Genomic DNA, 22,792 nt, shown 5'->3' with positions numbered 1-22,792 from the left:
ACTGCAACAAAATTATATGAAAGTCCCAAAGACTTATTATTGTTCTTAACATGAACCACTAATGAGACATCTCTTAGCTGATACTCTTCATTCCTACACAGTTTGTATCATGACTTTAACTAGATGATCTCCTTCAGAATAAATTTATTAAATTAAATAATAACATAACAATGACAAAAAACATGGAAACATGGAGTATAGAGGCACAATAAAAAAATCTCCTTTTGTATACCTGAAAGCTATGTTTTGCAAGAATTTTAGATAAAGGTTCAGAAACACACCGTAACTTTCATAATTACTTTACCAGTTCCTCCTGGACTTTAAACATAACTCTTAAGTGCCTAAATGTCTTTGAAACCAGACCATAATAATTAGTTGCTTAAAGAAATACAGGGGTAAATCAGTAGACAACATTCCAATAATACTTCAAACCACAAATTTATATTCTACCTAAAATAAACAGTGTTTGCTCGTCTTCTCTCTGCAATGATTTAAGGCAGGTGCTGTACTGATATTTTATAATATTTAGACTTAACATTGAAAAATATACACTATGCACTTATTGACAGACTGTGGCTCATGATACCTAATTTAAAGCAAGTCATATTGACAAAGGGAGTTTGCTGGCCTTCGCATCATACATTTTTATATTCACCATTGTTCTAGTTTACATGGGAGCCATGATCACCAGTGAAAATTAATGAACAGGTAAGAGAATCAGAAAAATGTCTAGATTTGTAGTCTATTAATGTAAAAATTTCATGCTGCTGTAAAAAAAAAAAAAAAAATCAAGCAAACAAAAAAGAAACAACACAGATTGTTATCAAGGAACCTTCTAGGATTCAGGACCATGTTTATGTAAATGCTGTAACAAGCTTCCCTTATTGAATATATGCCCCAAACTACCACAGCAGCATGCTCAGCATTCAATCATACCCAACTCCCTGAGATTTGAGTGCCACTGTGGCACTCCACTGTGGTCCCCAGAGCAAGGGTGTTACATTTGTCCTCTTACCTGTCAGAAACCTGCCACCTCATGTGCTATAGCCCACTCATGTACAGAGAGCAAAGAATTTTGCCATCTCAGTTAGAACATTTCCTAAGCACCAGCGCTCAACTTCAGCTGTGGGAACAGACACAGATATTTCTGGTTTTAAACTGTGCAGCAACTCCATTGCTCTTTAATTTTGCATAGTCCCCCTGAAGCACTTTGCTACTGAACAGCCTTTAATATGATTTGAAGCAGATACCACTCCAGGGCTTTCTCATCTTCATCACTTGTTTGTTTTGACCTTGACATTTATTCAATTAGAACTGATTTGCCAATCAAGAACAACCCTTCTTAAAGTCCATTTCCATACACCAGTGAATAGGCCCATCCAGTTAGCAATGATCTTTCAGCAATGTCCAAAGTTAAAACACACAAACCTAGGCGCATACAAAATAGCCAAGGTGCCTGTCACAAAGAATCTGCTATTTCCTTTCCTATCATTGCTCTCAGTAAATGGAAACGAAGTGGATCTATAAAACGTCTTTTGGCAAATAATCAGCTCCAATGTGGCCACTCTGTCAGATTAATCAGTTCCTTGAAATTTGTTTCAATGGAGGCACACCTCAAGTTCGCTAAGGCAGGATCCATCCCCTGATTATCATGTCAGCTCCTTCACTGCTGGAGAACAGAGCAGAGCACGCTGTCGCTATCACATGTCTGTCACACGCTCAGCTCTGGGAGAGAAGGACTTGTTAAGATTGTCAAGTACCATTCACAAATTTATGCCTGTGGAGTTGTTCCTCCTGGAAGAGAACCAAATAACTCATACTTTTTGAAAATTGCTTATGACAGCTTTTCAGTCTGCTTCAGGCTGGCTCTCAGTGATGATTTGTATTTTCATATACTCCTCATACATTAAGAAATTTACACCTGTCAGGTCCTGACAGAGTGTCTCCATCTTCAACCTTTTCGGGGAAAATTCTTTGCTTGCAGACATTATCCAAATAAGTTTCTATCAGAAGTCTGGGTGACATAACAGGTGGAGGTGCAAGAAATATGTGGCAGACAAGCAGTGAATTTTAATGAGAGACAGGGGCTTCTGTACTGGCATGAAAGGGATGGAAATTACAATACTGATCCCTGACACTTTAAACTGCACATGAAGCCCATGGGTAATTATTAGGAGAAGACATAAATGCTGGGTTGTGAAACTTACTTTACTATCTGGGTTGACATCAGACTTCTTATTTCTATCTAGGAATCACACTTGGGGTCAAATGAAGCAGCTCAGTGACAAAGACTCCTCGTAAATAAACAGGAGGTGGTTGTTCCCACTAGTACGCTTGTTTACCGTGAAACAAATATTTGTTCCCCCCCAGCCAAAGCAGCAGATGCAGCGCACGCAGGGGTTGCAGAGGGACATGCAGGGGCATGGGACTCCCTGTGTGTTCAGCCACACCAAGATCTGAAGCTCCTCTGGAATGCTGACACCAAGCAAGATGCTCACATGGCCCTGGGCAACCTTCCCTACATGGCCCTGCTTGAGCAGGGGGTTGGACCAGGTGGCCTCCAGAGGGCCCTTCCAGCCTCATCCAGTCTGCGCTTTTGTGCCTGTGAAGTAGCACAATAATAAAGCCAGACATTTTGGTGAGAAAAAGACACATTAGTAGTGTTGCCAGCTCAGACAACGTGTGCTGCCATGTGGTGCAGTGGCTCATGTGTGTCTGTGCATCCTTCCCTTCGCCTCCACCTCCCTCCAGCCCCAGCAGGTTTCACAGCATGGCCTCTGCCTGAAATACTTCATTTTCACAAGGCTGACTGAATTTGCAGGAGATGCTGCATGAGACGAATGGAAAGCCAGGGAGATACCCACGAAAGGCAGTGCAGGTAGGAATTCGCATCACCACCTGCATAAGAAACGCAGCACGGGAGGCCTTGGCAAGACCGCGCCTCCATGGCTGGGCCTACCATGGGCACAGTTGGGACAGTAGCACAGGAGGGGCAGTGACGAGTGGCCCTTGGGGTTTGTTTCGCATTACTGCTGTGAGTGATGGCTGAACGAAGACCCATGGCAGGATGACCAGGGAGGCCTCTCTGCTTCCCTTGCCCTTTGTCTGCAGAAGGAAAGCAGCAGGCAATGGCAGTTTTGTTATGTTCCATATGGCAGCAGACAAAAGACAGAGCATCTGCCCCTGCCCCTGCCCCTCTGCTCTTCCTCCCTCACAAAAGGGCCCAGCAGGTAAAAGAAAAGGAACCAAACATGGAACACCATCATGCATCTCCAGGCTTCCTCCCTAAAAGAGCAAACATTTGAATTCTGATGTTTTAAGGCGAGTTGTCCCACAATTCATCCCTGCTGCAACTAACTATAGTAGCACCGCTGGGCAGTAATACTTAATTACTATTGCTTTTACAGTTTAATAAATGGTTGGATTACCAACGCTAAAAAGACACAATTTGTCAACTGCAAATTAATGTTATTCAAATTAACTCTGGACCATAAAAAGGGCTTTTAATGTCACTTATCTATTCAACATTTACTACCCCTGTTTCATAACTGATGTGCAAACTGCTGAATTACTGGATTTCTTTAATCTTTTAAAATTCTTTATTACTTGGTACCTTCTGTTATACTTTAATGATCTATCATGCCCAGCTCTTCCAAATAAAGGGCTTTGTTAAAAGAAAAGGTCTGGTTACCCACTCAACAGATTAATTCTTCTCCTTGTGTACTTCTTACTGTGAAGCTCTCTTCTCCCTTTGATTACAGGAGGAATCAAACCTCTGATATGTATATTAGCTCTTGAACTTCCTTCTTTTGCTCAGGCAAGATGTGCAAGATTGCTAGTTTCCAGCAAGTTTTAAAGGTAAAGGTACCTGTAACATACAGGCACACACTCTTGGGAGGTGGAGGAGGCACTTACATACTACATACTTGCTTGGAAGTTTCTGAAAAGGTCACTTCAGTCCTAAAGGCAGTCAAGTCAACCCCATTAATGGCACAGTCAGCTGCTGTTGGCATTATCTTTCCCAAAAGGCCACTTTTAGGTTCAGGCTCCTGAATGCAGACTTCAGCTTTATTTCATCCAGAAATGTTTAACAAATTAAAACTTTTGGTGTGTGCACAAAGATTTCCCAAGCTAATTGCCACATTTAGATAGTCTTATGAAAATGCTACTTTACTTAACTGGGACAGTGGAACTAAAACAAAAAAGAATTATTTCTATCTAATTTTACTTTTCCATTGAAAAAACCCTCAGTAGAGCAATCTTCTTAAACGATGGTAGTTGCCATGTACTGACATAGAGAGTGATATATATCTGAATATATACACAAACAAGTATGAAATTATATCATCCTGTATCAAATGACTGTTTACAATTAATTTCATTAAAAACCAACAAATATTTGTTAGTGGAGACAGACTTTCTATTCAAAGATACAGCAGTCTGTCAGCAATGGCACAGCTGATGAACACCTGCTCTAATTCTATATACAGCATAAAGCCTAATCGTTTTGTCATCCTTGCTTATCTACAGGAGCCTCATCACAGGATTTGAGAAGTGCAGACATAAAGGCTGGGACGAATAAGAGGAAATTATCTGCCTAGCCCACTTGCGTTGAGGCAGGAGGAGCTGGAACCTTCTCCACTTCTCACACTGGTATGAAACAACTCTGAAAAATATCTTGAAACTGGCCTGAACGTGACCAAATCTCAGCAATGAAAAGAGCTACATGAAGGCAACAAGATACAAAAACAAAACAAGCAGTAATATATGTTGGTAGTAGATATAATAGGATTTTACATTATTATATACTATTATAATTATTTTAAGTGACATTTTTACTGGTATCAAGAAGAGGAATGAAGCTTCCTGTTAATGACATATATATGCAGAAAGTACTACACCAGGGAAAGCTCCAAACACCATGAAAGAAAGCAAACAAACCAACAAATATGCAAAGGAAATGAGTGAAATTAAAAAAATGAGTAAAATAAAGACAGAGAGAAAATGCAGCTACATTCAAAGTAATGTGTCTGAAAGAACCAAATGAACAGAAATGTGTTAGACTTCTTACAATTAAAAATGAACCTTGCAAATGAAGTGATGGTGAATTAGAACAGCAAATTGTATATACTTCTAACATGCTACGACTGAAAAATTCATGTTAGTCACCATTAGCAGATGATAGGTGCACATTCATGCCATAGCAAGCTTCACTTCCTTTTAATAAACTAATCTAATATCCTCTTGTTTCATACACTGAAAATTTGCCTATGATTTTTCAATAGATGCAATGAACTTGCAATGGAATGAAACGTATAAAAGTCCAGTAAAGGAAAAGGAGAAAATAATATAATATGGCAGGGGAAGCCAGCAATGGACTATCAGCACTACTTCAGGAATAAGTCTTTAAAGGCCAAGCTCTTATAACCACATAAATGCACAATCCAGGACATTCCACATTTATCCATGTCTACTAGTTTTAGGATTCATTGTCCTCCTCAGGTCAAAAATGCCCAGGGAATTCCTCACCTTTTTTCCTGCAGGATTGTTTGCAGGATGTTACCTGTTCTTCATGATTTCTTCAAACAGATTTATAGCAGAATTTGTGCCCTGACAGACATACAAGTCTTTTCATTGAAGATGACACAAAGTTTTACCAGAAAAAAAAAAAAAGTAACTGCCTCAGCTTTATCATACCTAGACATTCGTTTAAAGGGTACACAGCCCATTTTTCTGGCCTGTGTCAAGAAGCTAAAAAAAAAAAAAAAAAAAAAAAAAAAAAAAAAAAAAGGTCCCCCCAAAAAAAAAAAAAAAAAAATAAAGAAAAGGGAAAAATAAAAGATCTTAAGCAGGTGGAACAATTCCTGAGATCCTTTCTTTCTGTCCCTAATACTGAACAAGGCTACTAACATGGATCACCCTTTATTTCCTTTCTTGAATGTCATGTCATTGACACTGAACTGCCACACAGTTTTAACAAATGGAGAATCAGGAGGATATATAGCAAAACCTCTTAAATCCCTGGAGTACTCAGACTATCCATTTACCAGAAGAGAATAGGAAGCTCTTCCTGCTGAGAGCTCCGCCATCAATTTCTGAAGAATATATGTCCTCAATGAAAGCAAGTCCTGCTCTCATGCTTGGGTAGATAACCTTCCAAGTATGAGACCCTATTCACAACTGGATCTGCAGTCAGGCAAGCATGATGCCTCTGCTCCTGCTCGTAACTTCTCAGAGAAGCAACAGAGAGAAGTTAACAAACCAGGGAATGATAGAAGAATCACTCTAATTTGGGGATATCAGTGTTGCTCAATAAAACAGCGTTCAGCAGGCACAGTTACCAGGGAAGGACAAATGATTTGCAGTTTAGTATCACATCGTTTCTCCTCCCAGAGCAGCCAAGTATTTGGGAAGCAAAATAAAGTCTTGAAAAAGAAGATGGAGCAAATAACATTTTCCCTATTTCTCAGGAACCAGAGTGGAGTTAACTGTCACAAGGCTGCCGAACTACACAAAATCGTGAGCTACACAGAGAAGCCCTCAAATGAAAACTTAATAGAACCCCCTGCACCCTTCTTATTTCTTGAAATTGAAATGAACTATTCAGATGTTGTCTTCCTTAGCAAGTCTTTTTATTGCTTCAGTCACTTACAACTTTCTCTGCCTAGCACAAGCCTGCTAATTTTTTCAAACCTTGGGACAGTACAAATGAATCTGGTGTGAATCTTCATGGAGTTATATATACTGTCTTTACAAGAGATAAACAGAGAGACTCTCTTCTTCATGCAGAGTGCCGTACAAAGCAGTTTTGCAATCAGATATGTCCAGAAGAAAACACAATGTGAGAAATACAACTGGATAATAGTTTTCCCTTGAAGTTTTAAGTGTAAAGTAAAAACAGAAACAACAAAAAAGTACTTAAAGGTAATAAAACAATCATGATCACAAGGTCTGTATTTTTAGCCCATACATTTTTGTTATACTCTGCCACAACTGAATTGATGATTTTTTTTTTTTTTTTGACTGATTCACACTTAATGTCATATGAAACAGCCTTCTATTCTTTCCATCTAAAATGGACTTGGTAGATGTTAATATGACATTCAAAGCAAACAGCACAATGTCATTTGTCATTTCTCTTTTCAGCACCAAACAAGTGACTGGCAACTGAAAAAGATGAATTATACAGACACTGGCACTGATTTCATTTACACTTCTGGCCTTTACACAATGGTTGTTTAGAATCATGGACTGTATAAAATAATTTGCTAACCATTTCTGAAATTCATCCTCCAAAGCTACTTGCCACTTCTCACCTTTCTTTCTAATACATTTTGAATTAAATAACCCAGGTTTTTAATACAATTTTTAAATTATGAATAATATCTTTTTGCTAAGAAAGCTAGGAAGCAAATCCCTAAAAGTTACCAATGAACATTTCTATCTTGGCAAAAAGGAGACATACTACCTAAATTAAACTAACTACCGACAGCAGACATTTTCATGACAATATTTTCAGATAGATTTTTTCCCTGTGGCAAGTTTCTGTGGTCACAGAATCTTTCTTTCATCAGACTAATACTTAAGCTTCTTTCTTTGTCTGCTATTTCTGCTCTGTCAAACCTGGTAATACCCATTTTATTGCTAAAGTCTTGTAAAAAGAAACAGGTTACCCAAAAAGGAAACATTATGGTGTATCCCATTAAACACAGTAAAACTTGAAATCTCACATAAAAATAGGTCATCCAATTACATGGTAAAAGCGACATTTTTTCATTGTCCAGTACACAATATATTTACAGGAAAATTACCAGAAACCCCTCAGCTGTGTCAGATCTGAACCTTATATTTAGATGCAGTCATATATTACTGCTGATAATGTGATGTCAGTGAATAGATTGGAATTTTTCACTGTCCTTTATCAAGATAAATTGTTCTGTCAATAGCAAATGGCTGGCAAGTATTAACACTCTGCACACTATATGACTTTTCATTCCAAGCAAAAATTGTATTTAATGCTTTTGCACAAAATCTATGGCCGTGACTATCCCTATTACCTATTTAACTACCTTTTAAAAGGAGGATTTATTTCTGCAAATTAGGACCTGGGTAACAAGACGGTATCATGCATCATAAACTTTAAGTCAATACAAGGCAGGACACTTGCAGTTCGAATGGGGAAATACCTTCCTCTCATCACTTGGTCATCCAATAGCATTATCAAGCTGTGGAGGGAGCAGCTGCTCAGAGCAGAACTTTATCTTGGCTTCAGTCCACCTACACCGCCACAGTGTCCCACAGTAGCAATTTGCTCATTGGCCTATTACTTTCAATAGGTATTCCAGTAATTGGCTATTTCACACTTGTAAGGCTTGAACTGGCAGAGTGCAAAGGGCAGGCAACCAGCCTGTCAGGGTCCTGCAAGCTGCTCGTCCATCAATTATCATCAGCTTTTACAAGAATGAGCAAATTCTCTGAAACCTTGTTGGCTCGAATCAGCTTTGCTATGAGCGTAATTTATCCCCAAATCATGTTAAGTTCCCATCTGAAGATCGAGGAGGTTGCTATGGAGTAATACGATTGCTAGCTGGCATGTGCTGGGGTGGGAGGCAGTGGTGGGGGGACTTTGCTGATTATCTGGAGGACTGCAGCTTCTGCTGGGTTCTGTGGCCACCTGCTGTCCCACATGCTCCCTTTGCCAGGAAATACTCAAAGCAGACAAATATACTTTGTTTTGTAAATGATGACTTCAAAGAAGAAAAGGCTCTGCCTAAGGCAGCCTGGAATGGCTGGACACACCTAAGTATTCGAAGCAAGATGTTCTACACCTGCATTTATGGCGGAAAAAAACACATCTGAAAGAAAAATGGGGTTAAAGCACTCAAGTAGGCTACACAGCTACAGAGATCCTAACAATCACTTTTCTTTTTTAACCCAACAGTCTGAGAGGTTTCATTTGTAAGAAAGTTAGATCTAAGCTCTCAAGTTTCCTATGACATTTTATTCTGCCTCTTTCCATACTAGACCTTTTCATTATAACTACTTAAAAAGCAAGAAGGCATATAAAATTGTTGCTAATCTTATTTTCTTTTTGTTAGATGTCCTGATTCTAGGTACTACCATTTAGTATACGGTGGCTGGGACTTATTAGCTACCAGCTTCTTGCAAAACAAACCTGGAAAAAGCTCTCCCAACAGCCAGTTTGATCTGTTGATCAACTATGTGACAAAGTGGTCTCTCATCTGGCAACTATCTGCTTTGAGCAGTGTAAGCAAACCACAGATTAAAAAAAATAAATAAACTCATCTATTATGTCCGTAAATAAAATCCAAACTGCTTAAAAAAGAAAAAAGATATCACATACATGTTAAGAGCAAAGTGATTTAGAAAGCTGCTAAGGATGTTCAAAAATCAATTCCAAACTTTGAGAGGACACGACTAAGGCTCTTCATAAATCCACCTCCAAATGGATCTAAGAGTTATGCAGCCTTACTAGTTGAATAAATGAAGTGACACTGAAGCATATCTAATTGTAATACATCACAAGATAATCTGTCAAGCCCCAAGTGTTCAGGTCCTGTCACCCTTCTTCATCCATTATTTATATGCAACCTTCATTGCCAGTGAAATCCCTATGAAGAATAGCATGGCATCCAAATGCAGCTGTTTTAGCCACTCAGCAGATACAGTCAGGAATCAAACCCATACAAATTCTCCAAAATAGCTGTTATTCTGCTGGAGGGAGAGCTCAAGAAGGAACAAATATGCAGAAGCTGGGAAAGGCCACAACCATTCTCTGCTTTGCTTAATGGACCAGAGAGCTACCCACCCCCGTGCCTTTGCCAATTGCAGTGGACACTATGGTGTACCCTGCTGCCAAAGCTTGCTTTATATTCATTTCAAGACGCTGTCTGGGGCCGCTCTAGCCTTTATTCCTTTATCTTATTTTAGACAGGAAGGCTCGCCTAGAAACACATCTCAGTGCTTTTAACAGCATCTGCTGTGGTAATAGGCAAGCAAACTAATGGAGCAGTGCAATATTTTTTACTCCAAACTTGCCAAAGATGTGTGAAGGGCAAACAGTTGGACATATTTACATACATTCATGATCCAGAAAGTCTCAGTTCAGCAGCTGCTGCAGCAAAGGCAATCCTTTCCCGTTAGCCCGCTCAGCGAGCACAGCTCTGCTTCGCATCCTGCTGTGAGTGATGGGTGGATGGTAGGGGAAGCCTCCAGAGAGGATGATGTGCCGGGGAGGGGGGGTGTTGTGACTTTCATTTTAATACCTGAAGTCACAATTTCCTAATCACCACACTGTTGCAGAAGAAACAGGCATTTCTCCCCTTGCTCCTCTTCTTCCCTCAAGACGCACACAACCACTTTTTAAATGCAAGAATGAAGATGCACATTTCACAGCACTTTAGCAGTTCAGCCAGGACCTGGCTTAACTCATGAGACTGCGATAACAAACCGAAGCTGCTTCAGGCATGCAGCACTAGAAAATTAAAGGACCTGTAAATTACATGGCTATATTCCTCCCACAGCCCAATTACAGGCTTTATTATTTGTCAATAAAGTACCGAATAAAAAAGGTATTCTCCAGATAAGGCAGCTGTTGCCATTTGGCTCTGGCGAGCCTTTATTTACGTTCCATAAGTTTGCGGCATGAAAGTTGTTGATAGGCCATGTGTGTTATCAGCAGGTGCCCCACGGGCCTGCTGGTGTCCCCTGGGCCAGGCCTGCAGCAGACGCGTCCTTCCCCGCAGGCCATGCAATGTCGTGTTATCGCTTTCTGCCTTTGTAGCTCTGGAACAGCAGCCACTGCCTCCCAGTTAGCAAAGCAAGCCCTAGCAGCCACAGAACCCTGTCTTGAGCTGCTGCCTGCCTCGCAGCATGATGGCTGATACATCCAAATGGTATCCATGAGACTTCTCCTTGTGTACTCAAAAGGAAGGCGGAGCAGGCCTCAGAGCAGTACCTTCATCCAGATGACAGTGGCTATCCCACACTCTTAGGCTGAAAAGGTTGCCTGCTTCTATCTGTGCACCCACATCCCTTCCCAGCTGCCCAGTAGCAGTAACTGCACAGAGCTGCAGCCTCTCGTTTTCTGCCCCATCCGTGTGCATTGTCTTAATTAAACACATATTTTTTTTCAGTATAAAAAACATCAGCTCATGGGCTGTTACTAGGGCCGCATGTTTTCATCCCTGGGAAATAGTAGCAGCCCTCAAGTTGCCAGCCCTCAGGAAGCAAGGCATTAAGACATCAGCACAGCACTCCCATGGCTTAATGTGAGTGATTCTCTCCCCTTTCTCAGCTTTTTTAATTTCAGGCACTTCCTACTTCCTATTCGGGCTTCTGAGTGAGACGAGTGTGTAATTAGCAAAAAAGACGTTAACACCTACAAGGCACTCTTCAGCCATCAAAAAAAATCAAGCTAAGCAATTCTGCATGCTGTTTCTTGTAATTAAAACATTAATTTCTTACTTTTGGGGAAAAATAAAATTCCTGTATTTCACAGATGATGGCAGAACTAAAAATTAATTTAAGATGATAATGCTACATGAAAATAAAAACCTCTTCTGATTGAATTTCAAGGACTCTTCTGTTTAACTAGCTTCAAGAGTCCTTTTTTTGATCATAATAAAATTATTTGCCATATGGTTCAGATGCTTGTGATCCTCTCTCAATGAGAGGATTATGCATGAGATATAATGCCTACTGTAGCTGCAGCCAAGCACACAGCTGGCTCTGATAATGCCAACAAATGGCTTCATCTATCTCAATGTCACGTAGGAGCTGGTGCGATGAGAATCAGCCCAGAGTACAATTAAAATCTACATCATCTGTGAGAAAGGTGATGGAGGTTCTGACATCAGAGCTGTGCCAGATTCATCCTCTTTCCATTGTAACAGAAGAAACATGTTGCCCCTTTCACCCTGTCACACTAACGATGCGCTTTGCACATCCCTTCCTGTGCACATTAAAGGTAGTAAATCAGGGAGACTCCTATTTAAAAGCTTCACCTTTATCTGACATTCAGTAACAAGAACAATTTCTAAATTTAAGTTAAGTGTATTCCTTGCTCCCCTCTCTGTGATGAGATAATGCCATTTGAAGTCTGCAAGTGAAATATGCATAGAGGAGTTTATGATCCATATGGCCCCAAATTGTGCAGTATGCAAGAATTTCCTTGTTTTAGTTCCACAATATTTAGTCACACTAATAAAACCAGGCTTGCACATCCATTTCTTCTCCACCAACCCGAATTTTATCACAAAAAATAGCCATAATTCACAACAAACAAGCCTGGTATCAACTCACCAATGAACATCGTCTTTTAGGTTTTTAAAACTAGTGGGGGACTTGTGCAATGATTTTGTTTTATTGTTACATTCATTAAAGGGAAAACCCACAAATATGTTTTATTAGCATTTTCAATGACTTAACATAAATATAAGCCATAATTACTTATGCCTGGCTCTCAAATTTTATTGCAAGCCAGGGCTGTATTAAAATATTTTAAGCCTTTGGATGTCAGAAATGTAAAAACTTGTTGGCGAACATGGCAAGACACTAGCTAATGCTGTTTTCTCCTTGCTGTCAATTATCTGAATCAGTTTGTGTGGCACATTGCAAGCGGTATTGCTAATCAATGCAATGTAGGCACTGGAAAATGAAGATACGCAGGTTTACACTCACTCATGATCTTTACTGGGTTTGAGATGTAATCACAGTCTATTTAAAAATCCTTAATCACACAATATATGTGCAGACTATTTTCAACTACCTTCTGGTCAGGACTGAAGTCAAAGCCCCAGTGCGTGCCCCTTAATTACGCTGATAAATGTATTTTTAAATGCTCATGTTTTGTACTAAATCAGACAAAACACATTACATTTGACTTTCCAGTGTGTTACTCTAGCTTAATGTCATTTATCATAATGGTGTTACCCCATGATAAAATTGATGATATGCAAGTGTTGAAGTATTATGTTATGCACCAACACCAGAATGTAACTCAGGAATGTAACGCTGGGCCTCTCTCCTTATGAAGATTAGCGCCTTGTTGCTTTCTATTAAGCATTCAATGATAACGGAAGGCTTTGCCTACAAGCCATCCTGCATATCTTGAACAATGTTGTTCTATTAATTTGATTTTGACAAAATGACAGCAACATCCTCTTCCATAAGAGCCTAGATGGGTTTGGAGAAAATTCCAGGTGACATAAATAAATAATAAAAAAAAATCAACTGTTTAATTTGGCAAAAATTCTGAAGAATTACAATCCTCAAAAGTTAAATTTAAGAACTAAATCAATGCAGAGTTTCTAAGAAATACTTCAGAAAACTAATGTCTCCCTGAATTCAACAATGCAATCCTTGCAATTCATATAAAATGCCATTACAATGGCTCCTGGGGTAAAAAAGAAAGAAGGAAATTGTAGCATTTTTTTACTGCACTTGTTATATACCTACTCATATCTAAACTCACTGAGCTACAGATAAATTAAACGAAAAACAGGGTGCCAAGGCTTCATGCCTCATTGAATGAGTGTTTTGCTCTCTCAGCCTTTGCTCCCGTAACCCCCCACCCTGGCCAAAATAATAGCTACTGGTAACAGCGTAACAGTGCACCCATTTACAATTCAAGCATGTGTTCTTCAGAACTCCATACCAAAGAAACTCCACAATTGAAGGTAAGACACCTGCAATTATTTCCAAACTCAGCCTCACTCTTTTACCAAAGTAGATAGACACAGACTAGCCCATGTCCAAGTTTGAATATGAATTGCAAAAGCTCATAAAAGTAGCCACTCCAAACGACAAGTTGTCATTTTCCACACATCTTTCAATAGCTCTGAAATAAGTCAAACTTCAGAAAAGGAAACAAACAAACAAACAAAACATAAAGCAAGAATTCATAGTATCATGAAATTTGACACCTGTACAGACATACTCCAAATTTCAAAAACTTCCACCTCACTCCATCAGGTGAAAATGCCACTGGAAACTAATCACACACTTCTACAGTCCGAAATAGTATTTGTGCTGCCTCAGCTCAGCTTCAGAGAGTTACACACCTATGCATATACCTCTGTGGAGGTTCCACAAATCCAGGAGTTTAAGAATATCTTACAAATACACTAATCTAAAATCTTGATACACAACTTTGAAATATAAGTAGTTGGATATTGTATTTTTAAGACACACCTCCCAGTAAAATAACTAAAAAATAAAATCTGTGAGCTTTCTAATAGCACTAGAGAATCATGTTGGCTAAATGTGCTCTTTAAAGAAAACATCAAAGTTATAATGCAAACATAAATGCAACAGAGACACAAAAAGACAGACCACCATCCTCCCAAATTAAAAATTTGAAGATCAGTTAAAAAACAAACAAACAAACAAACATGGACATAATGAATCAGCTACTTTATAAAACTAATAAGACAAAGATATAAGATGTTATTCTGAAATCACACCAAGAAATTTCTAGAAATCAGGCCAAAAATTGCCTAGTCTCTTGTAAACTGGATGTCCCCTCTGGCCTCAGCAACCAACTCCTCCTTTTGTGTATAGCATTTAATTACACTTAATAGCACAATAATATTTCAACAAAAACTAAGATAGAACTCATCTCAGCATTACCTACTGGAAAAAAAAAAAAAAAAAAAAAAAGAGATGAAGAAAAAAGGAGATGCAATTGTCCGAAATAAGAAATGTTATGGTAATCCCATCCTTTAAGACTTGTGTGTGCTTTCAGCTTGTCAATATGCACAACAAAACTGTGACTTCTGTAAGCTATCACACAGTAAACTGCCAGACCCCTGAACTTCCACTGTTTAAAGTGATCAGGCTTAAGATGAGAGAAAAATGAAATCTGCTGCTCTCCAGAAAAAAAGAACTTTGAAGAACTCAGAATGTTAAACTCTTCCACCCCTCCCCTCATATATATAAAAGAAAAAATCCTAGCCTTAATTCTTGAAATATTTGTTGAAAACAGCAGAATTTAGGGTGAAAATGTATAAAGACACACAGACAAACCAATACCAGATATGAAAGAGTACAAATCCTATCCTTCAGAAAGCTAGAGATTACTGACTCAGTGAGGGCCCTGTAGAGCCCAAATTCAAAACATGGTAAAGTATCTTCAAATCACTGATAAAAAAAGACCAGTAGTGAAGTACTGAAGTTGAAGAGGAGGAAAAAGATTAATCACAAAAAAATAAATCAATCACATACAATGTTCTGTTTTTCTCATACTCGGCAGATCTCTCCACCTGCGATGCTCTGTGCCCATGATTTAGAAGGAACAAATTGTGTGAGATGGATTCTTATGTCAGCATTCCGAGCAGTCCAATTCACTTTCCGGTTAACTCACTTTAAAACATCCAAAATGTTTTGTTTCAAGTTTTTAACAGTGCTTGCCACTGTTTTTATGATCTGCTTCTGCACCCCGGAGCTGTACCACTGTCTGAGCACCTAGATGCAGACAACAGCAAGAGCAAAAGTAAACTTTGTTCCATTGAGTAAAATGGAAGAGGTTTTTAAGAGGTTTTGTTGCTTAAGAACAGAGCAGAATTGATTTTGGGATGTGAAATATTTCTTCCAATATTTAAATCAAGGTATCTACAGGACCAGGTCCTTAAAAGGTGCAAGAGATTGTGATAGAAGAATGGGTTTACATGCTTAGGTTAATGCTGATCCCTAAGCAGTTAATGTAGATCCCTAAACAAGCTCCTTGTTTTAAAGATTACATCCAAATCTCACAGAGCATAGGGAAAAGACAAAGAAGATGCAGGAAAAAAAGAAAAAAGAGAGAAAAAAAAAAAAAGTAAAAAAAAGTTTGTTTTTGAGCTAGCTTCAGTGCACCTTAGAGCTTTGATATTTTCTGTTCACCTTCTATTTCCATTTTTCATTTTCCTAGACCCAGCTGCCTATTCATAAAGGCAGAAAGATATTGCTTAATATAGTATCAGTATTCTTGGTATAGCACTGACAGATCAGAAAAGGTTGTTGAAAAGCAAATGCATATATGCAAATGTTTTTCTTATTAAATGGAAACATTCCAAAAACTCAAATGATCCATGTGAAATTTTAATTATAACTTAACAGCTGTTTGAGCTAATTGAAGGATATCAGAAAGGTGATTTCCTTCTCATTGTAATTAAAGAGTTAAGCCTAATTTACTGTTGTCAGAACAAGACTAAATACCAATCTGGTCTGCCTAATTACATAAAAAGGTAAACAGGAGAACTCCAAGAAAGGCACTAGAATGCTTCCTCCCCAATGTGTAAATAATAAAAAAATACATAACAACATAGTAAAAGAAAAGTAAAACAGACAAGTTTTTCAGGAATCACTTCTGCCCTATATCTTTTCTGGCCAGAAGATGGGCAATGACCTTTAAAGCAAGTGAGCAACTCACTCTGCTTTGCCACGCTTTTATTAATATTGCCTGGAAGCTATTTTCATTTCCATTTCCTTGGCTCTGCAGCCTCATTGTTTAATACAGTGGCTATGCATAAAGGTAAACATATGTTTTGCATTCACTCATGCTGCATTATCTAGTTGTCACCAGCAGAAGAATAATGGCACTGCAGAAGCAATACTGAAATATTTGTTGGTCTAAGACAATATTACGTTTTCCCCCCCTGTAACTTAGAAAGTAAAAAATGAGAACAAAAAAGTATGCATATTAAAATGCATATTAACAACAGAGATCAAAAACATTTAAATGAGATATTAAATACAGTGGTCTTCATAACAAATATAAAACTTCTAAATGTACCTGAACAAACAATAGGAACTATTTCTGTAACATAAAAAGTTCAAAGATATCATTTTCTAAGCACTCACTGATTAACAGATAACCTGTGCAGATCATGGGAACTTTGTTACTGCACCTTTTCCCACCTCCCTTGCAACACAACTGCCATTATTGAAAAGAAGCACAAAAGATTCATCAGAGATAGAAACCCTGCTTGCTGGTATCAATAATATTCAGTGTAAAGTTAATTGTTAAAGCATGAATTATACCAACATTTGTATATCTTGCACTCACTAAGGTATGTCATCTCCAACACATTATACTGAATGACAAACAATTCCAAAGTGATATGTTCAGGCATTAGGGCAGAAGCAGTGAGAGATGAGTGAAACAGTGCAACCTGCGAACGATACTTCTCTGGAGAAAGGCCCGTCTGCAAATTTAATTCACATTTGTGACACACCTGAAGTTCTGCATGGCTCATGTGCCATCGGTATCAGATCTTAGGGAAAATGAGCAGCAGGGTTCTAGGAAGACAACAAGTAGCTCCATTACAGAGCATGTCAGTAGGAAGCCAACTGAAACAATGTGAAAATATTCAGAACTGTTTTGACCCCATGAATCAAGAAAGTGCTAATGCAATATGGCAGGCGGTTAGGATGCTTTTAGCAAAGGCCAGAGCTGGTGGGAACAGAGGCCAAAGAGTCTTGGAGCTGTGCAGAACCTAGGCTCCATCCTGTGCTGAACATCATCTGTGGTCAGACAGCTGTAGTTTTCATTTGACTTCATTAAGGCTATTTTAAACAGACATAAGTAAAACAGAGGAAGAATCACACAATGAAAATGTTAGAGACAAGTTTGCATTAAGCACACTTACTTCATTTTGCTGCATAAGAATCCTTGTGTCAACTCAGATCGCACTCCAAGTACTAAACACTCTGCTTTTATGCTCAATTAATGTGACTTAATCCAGCCATAAGCAGAATATTTCAGACAACTACATTGTGCTGGGATTTCCCAGCCTCCTTGTGCTCTAGTGGTTCTCCTGACCTTGACAAATCTCTTGGTTATCTTCCATACAACATAATTTTCCACATATTTCCAAACAGCCAAAAAGAGACAACGCACAGCAAAAACTTAAGGAGTTATAAAAGCATTCTTGAAAACTATCTCTGACTAATTAACTTCAAAGCACATAATCAAACTATTGCAATTTTATTCTCTACATAATATTGCAAACGTAAATTGTACACACTCCATTTCAGCTGTCATGCCCTTTCTATAAAGCAAGGCTCAACTCCCAGGTCAATGGGAACAACCAAAGATGTTTCCCTGCCTTCCTTCAGCTTCTTTCTCACTCATTTATTCATGCTTCACCCTATGCCCAGATACTGTGAAAAATCTTAATGCAGATGTATTTCAGGGACATTCACAGAAATATTTACCTTTACAGGTTTACTTCCGCAGATAAGGAGCTACTAGAATCAAATTATTTTACTACTCATCTTTTTCTGCCCTGTCAAAAGTACATTTAATGCAATCTATGTGATGAATGTGGCCTCATGAAAAGGGGGAGGGAAAATTAATTTGGGGGTCTGGGAATGAAAAGATCATTTGTCATTACTGTGCTGAGCTGTGCCAGCAAATGAGTAGAGCCCTGCAATGTATTGCTAAAAAAACACCGGCTGCTGCCTGCTTTCTGCCCTTTCCTTTAGCGAACTCCTCCTTCCTAATGCTTCAGCTCATCCTGAATGAAGGTTATTAGCAATACTAACCAGCCAGAGTGGCTAGCTGAGATGCAGTGGGGGTGGGACATGAATTTGTAAGAACTAATTTGTCTAATGTTCAGTAACAAAGGCAAAGCGTCTGCACTGTGAATTACTATAACATCAATCACTGACTAACCGTTTCAGTACATGTAATGAGAATAGTCTTAGACCAACCCTATGGTCTGCACAGAAAGCTGGGGAGATAAAAACCCAAATGGAATTTTATTTTAATGCAACGCCCATCTTCAAAAAAAAAACAACAAAACAACAACAAGAAAAAAAACAACAACCAAACCAAAACAAACCAAACAAAAAAAACACCTAGGGAGACTACCTTTGGTGTATATATGTGCATATATATATTTATATACATACATTTACATATATATACATTTACATATATACATATACTTATATACACACAAGCCTTTAAGAAGAACTTAGAATAATACAGCGTTTATTAAAAAAAAAAAAAAAAGTAGTGCTGAATACTTAGGAAATTGTTCAGTTGATTTTAACGTTCCTGGTTGAACAGGCCTCTTCTTTTATTTCACTGTGAGTTGTTTTACAATCTCCCTCGTAGATGTTTTTAATGATGTAGTCAGCCCATCTTATTGCAATTTTAGTTTGTATAAAAATAAAGAATGATTGAATCTAGCTTAACATCCAGAAGAGTGTTTTCTCCACTTCATTTACTGATCCCATTAAGGGCAGATACAAAAATGTATATTTTATAATTTTATACCTTTATATGTGGCCACAATTTGAAAAACACATCCACTTGCATTTCTTTAACAAGGACATTTACTACTTGTATAGCAACAACCTCCTATTGTTTTCAAAACAGATTTTTTATTTTTTTGACATCAAACAAATAAAAAGTATTATTAACAATCAAAAATGCATCTAGGCTGGGGTCACATGGAACAATTAATAGGTGCAATAGCCTCACTGCATTACCACCACTAGAAATAAGGAGTTCTCTGTATAGAAAGATTTTTCAGGGAAAGGTAGGAGTACTGAAGAAGCCCAAAGAAGAATCTGAAAATGCAAAAAATTAAGTAGAAGACAGACCTTTATTATAAAGATGAAAGTAAATATACCCTTTAAAACAAAATGATTCCCTGAAAGCTGCGTACCACTTGCACGCTCCAGCCCATCACGCCCTGCCTACTCCTTCAGCGCTCTCAACATGGGGAGGCCACAGCAAAGCAATGTGGATATTATAGCCAGTATTTATAATGAGGAGGTATGCAGCTCTTCTCAAGTCAGACATGACAAAGAATGAGAAGAAATTGCAGGTGATTACCAAAGCACTCTCACCACCTCGACCAATTTACATTATTACTTTATTAATCCTCTTGCTGCCTTCAGCACCATTATGATAGCCTTAAACTAGAGATACTGGTCTGCTAGGATGCCTCCTAGGTCAAATTGCAGGCTTTGAACAGCAAAGGGTATGCTGCATTCAGCCTGAATGGTTTGGGATTTCACCCATTCGGTAATGCACATTAGAAATTGGTCTCAAATAACACGCACACACAAAGTTTTTTTCACATGCTGAAGGGAAGGGATGCCATCCAGAGAGACCTGGATAGGCTTGAGAGGTGGACCTGTGTGAAACTCATGAAGTTCAGCAAGGTCAAGTTCATGGTTCTGCACCTGGGTCATGGCAGTGACAAGCACAAATACAGGCTGGGTGGAGCAGCCCTGAGGAGAAGGACTTGGGGGTGTTGGTTGAGCGAGTATGAGCCGGCAATGTGCACTTGCAGCCCAGAAAGCCAACTGTATGCTGGGCTACATCAACAGAAGTGTGGTCAAGGCAGGTTGAGGGAGGTGATTCTCCCCCTCTACTCTGCTCTTGTGAAACCCCAGCTGTAGTGCTGTGTTCAGCAGAGAAAGAACATGGACCTATTAGAATGAGCTCAGAGGAGGGCCACAAAGATGATCAAGGAGATGGAGCACCCCTCCTGTGAAGAAAGGCTGAAGGAGTTAGGGTTGTTTGGCCTGGAGAAAAGAAGGCTCCGAGGAGACCTTATTAACAACCTTCCTATATCTAAAGGAGGCCTACAGAAAAGCTGGGGAGAGACTCTGTCAAATGGTGTAGTGACAGGACAAGGGATAATACCTTTAAACTAAAAGAGGGTAGAGATTTAGGTTAGATATACAAAATAAATTCTTTACTCAGAGGGTGGTGAGGCACTGGAACAGTTTGCCCACAGAATCTGTGGATGCCCCTTTCTTGGAAGCATTCAAGGCTAGGCTGGATAGGGCTTTGAGCAGCCTGGCCTGGTGGGAGGTGTCCCTGCCCATGGCAGGGGGGTTGAAATTAGATGATTTTTAAGGCCCCTTTCAACCCAATTCATTCTATGGTAAGTTATATTCAATTCAAGTTGAAGATGATGCTATCCTCTTGGAGGGACAAGACCTTCATTACAACCATCCTGTCTGTAAACTAATAACCCACAGGAACAATGGAAGAGAGTGGACCACAGCATAGTGTATCTGAGCAGGAGCTTTGTGGAAGCATTATGATGTAATAATCTGGAGAGAATCTCCTGTAATATAATACTGGGAGATGATACATAGAGGGGCCTGAAACAGCAAACAGAATTCCCTCTGTCTTTTCCAAAGTAGCAGAGGAGATGAGGGGGAGCTGTAGCTGCCCAAAACAGCATACAAAGATAGTCACGTATTGTTCTTCTTTCTTTGCTTAAAGGGATGAATTGCAAAAAAATTGCAAAATTGCAGCCATTCTCCTCCAAAAGGCTTCAGTTTAACCCATGTGAAAGGCTCAGTTTTGTGCTTCCATTAGTGAGAGATTTCTGGAACTAAGTGTTAGTGTCATTTCACTTAAATTTTGGTAGATAAAATGTGTGTTTATGAGAACTAAACATATATATATATATATACATGAATAGAAATGTCCACATAGTGCTCTGACCAAGCAGGACATCACTATACTGGTTAAACTGACCGCATCAAAAATATATATTTGTTATTTAGCTGTGGAATAATTACTTACTTGAGAAGATCAGAATGCAACTATTAAACACGTATCTGAAATGACCCTTTGCCATTTTCAGGTCACACAAAAACATTTCTGGCTGCTTTATACATATATAATATTGAGCTTTTAGTTAGATAGTGCACATATACACTGTTTTTACTGCTGGAGGATGTAGGTCCAATAGCTCAAACTGAATTCAATGGAGAACATAAGCCTTTTCCCTCAAGACACTCAATAAGCAGTCCATAGCATCAAATTTAGGACAAGTCCTGGGAAGGAACTGTGATTCAAATACAGAATTTATTTCCATTATTGCGATGGAGGAGGGAAGTAATTTACTGCAACTGAATACAGACTGCAATGCACTTCTCTTTTCTTCTACTAACTGGTAGACTGAGGCAGGTGCAGGAAATAAAGGCACATATCACAACAGCTCCTCTTCTTCCGCCCAGCTGGAAGGAGAATTACACAAGAGTCTCTGAACCCACACTTCAATTCTTGTGACAAGAAAAAGGACTGGAAAGATTCTGTATCCCTGGTCTTACAAAATGGCATCCCTGGAGCTCTTTTGCAATTTGGTCCTTGAAAAAAACAATTTCAATGTACATGAATGACTCAGAGGAGAAGCTTTGAATCACACACTGAGACTTACTCTCCTTACATGACCTACAATAGTTTCAATCCTTTTAAGGATAATAAACAATTTTCAAAGGGAATGTGATTTATCATTTAAAGGTATAAACAAGAAAAAGTGCCTGTTCTTCACTTTAAGTGCATCTTTCGTCAGTTAAGCAACAACAATTCAAAAAATTATGATGGCAATTAAATGGCAGCTATTATTGTAAGTATAATTTTCCTTGTCAGTATTTTATAAAGCATGTTTGTATGTTGACATCAGTGCTGTTGACACCACCTTCAGACTATTTCTGTAAGACTAGTCATGAAAAATCACGAACTATTAAATAACATCAACTACCGGCAGTGAATACATGCATATATTTTGCTAATTTATGATATGTTTCACACACATAAATGGAATAAAATCAGAAATAATTATTTCATGTTAATAAAATAATCATTTAAAGTGCACACAGATTGGTTTTGTACACTGCTTGCTTATGGGAAAATCATAGTTAAGATTACATTATCATCATTTTTGTTGGAAAACAGTATTTGACAGCCATAACAATCAAAAGTGGGAACTCTAAAATTCCCAATGACAACCGATGTGAAGGAGGG

The 22,792-nt window shown here is 38.7% G+C and overlaps 1 protein-coding gene across 1 annotated transcript in view; it reads right to left on the bottom strand.

Moving 5' to 3' along the window:
* PDZRN4 (PDZ domain containing ring finger 4) overlaps positions 1–22,792 on the bottom strand; it is a 245,050-nt gene that overhangs the window by 124,230 nt on the left and 98,028 nt on the right. The gene's annotated exons all lie outside the window — the stretch shown is intronic.

This window comes from Oxyura jamaicensis, chromosome 1, assembly GCF_011077185.1.
Source record: "Oxyura jamaicensis isolate SHBP4307 breed ruddy duck chromosome 1, BPBGC_Ojam_1.0, whole genome shotgun sequence".
NCBI lineage: Eukaryota > Metazoa > Chordata > Aves > Anseriformes > Anatidae > Oxyura > Oxyura jamaicensis.
Note: the sequence above shows the minus strand (reverse complement) of the source record. Positions and strands in the feature narration are given on the sequence as shown.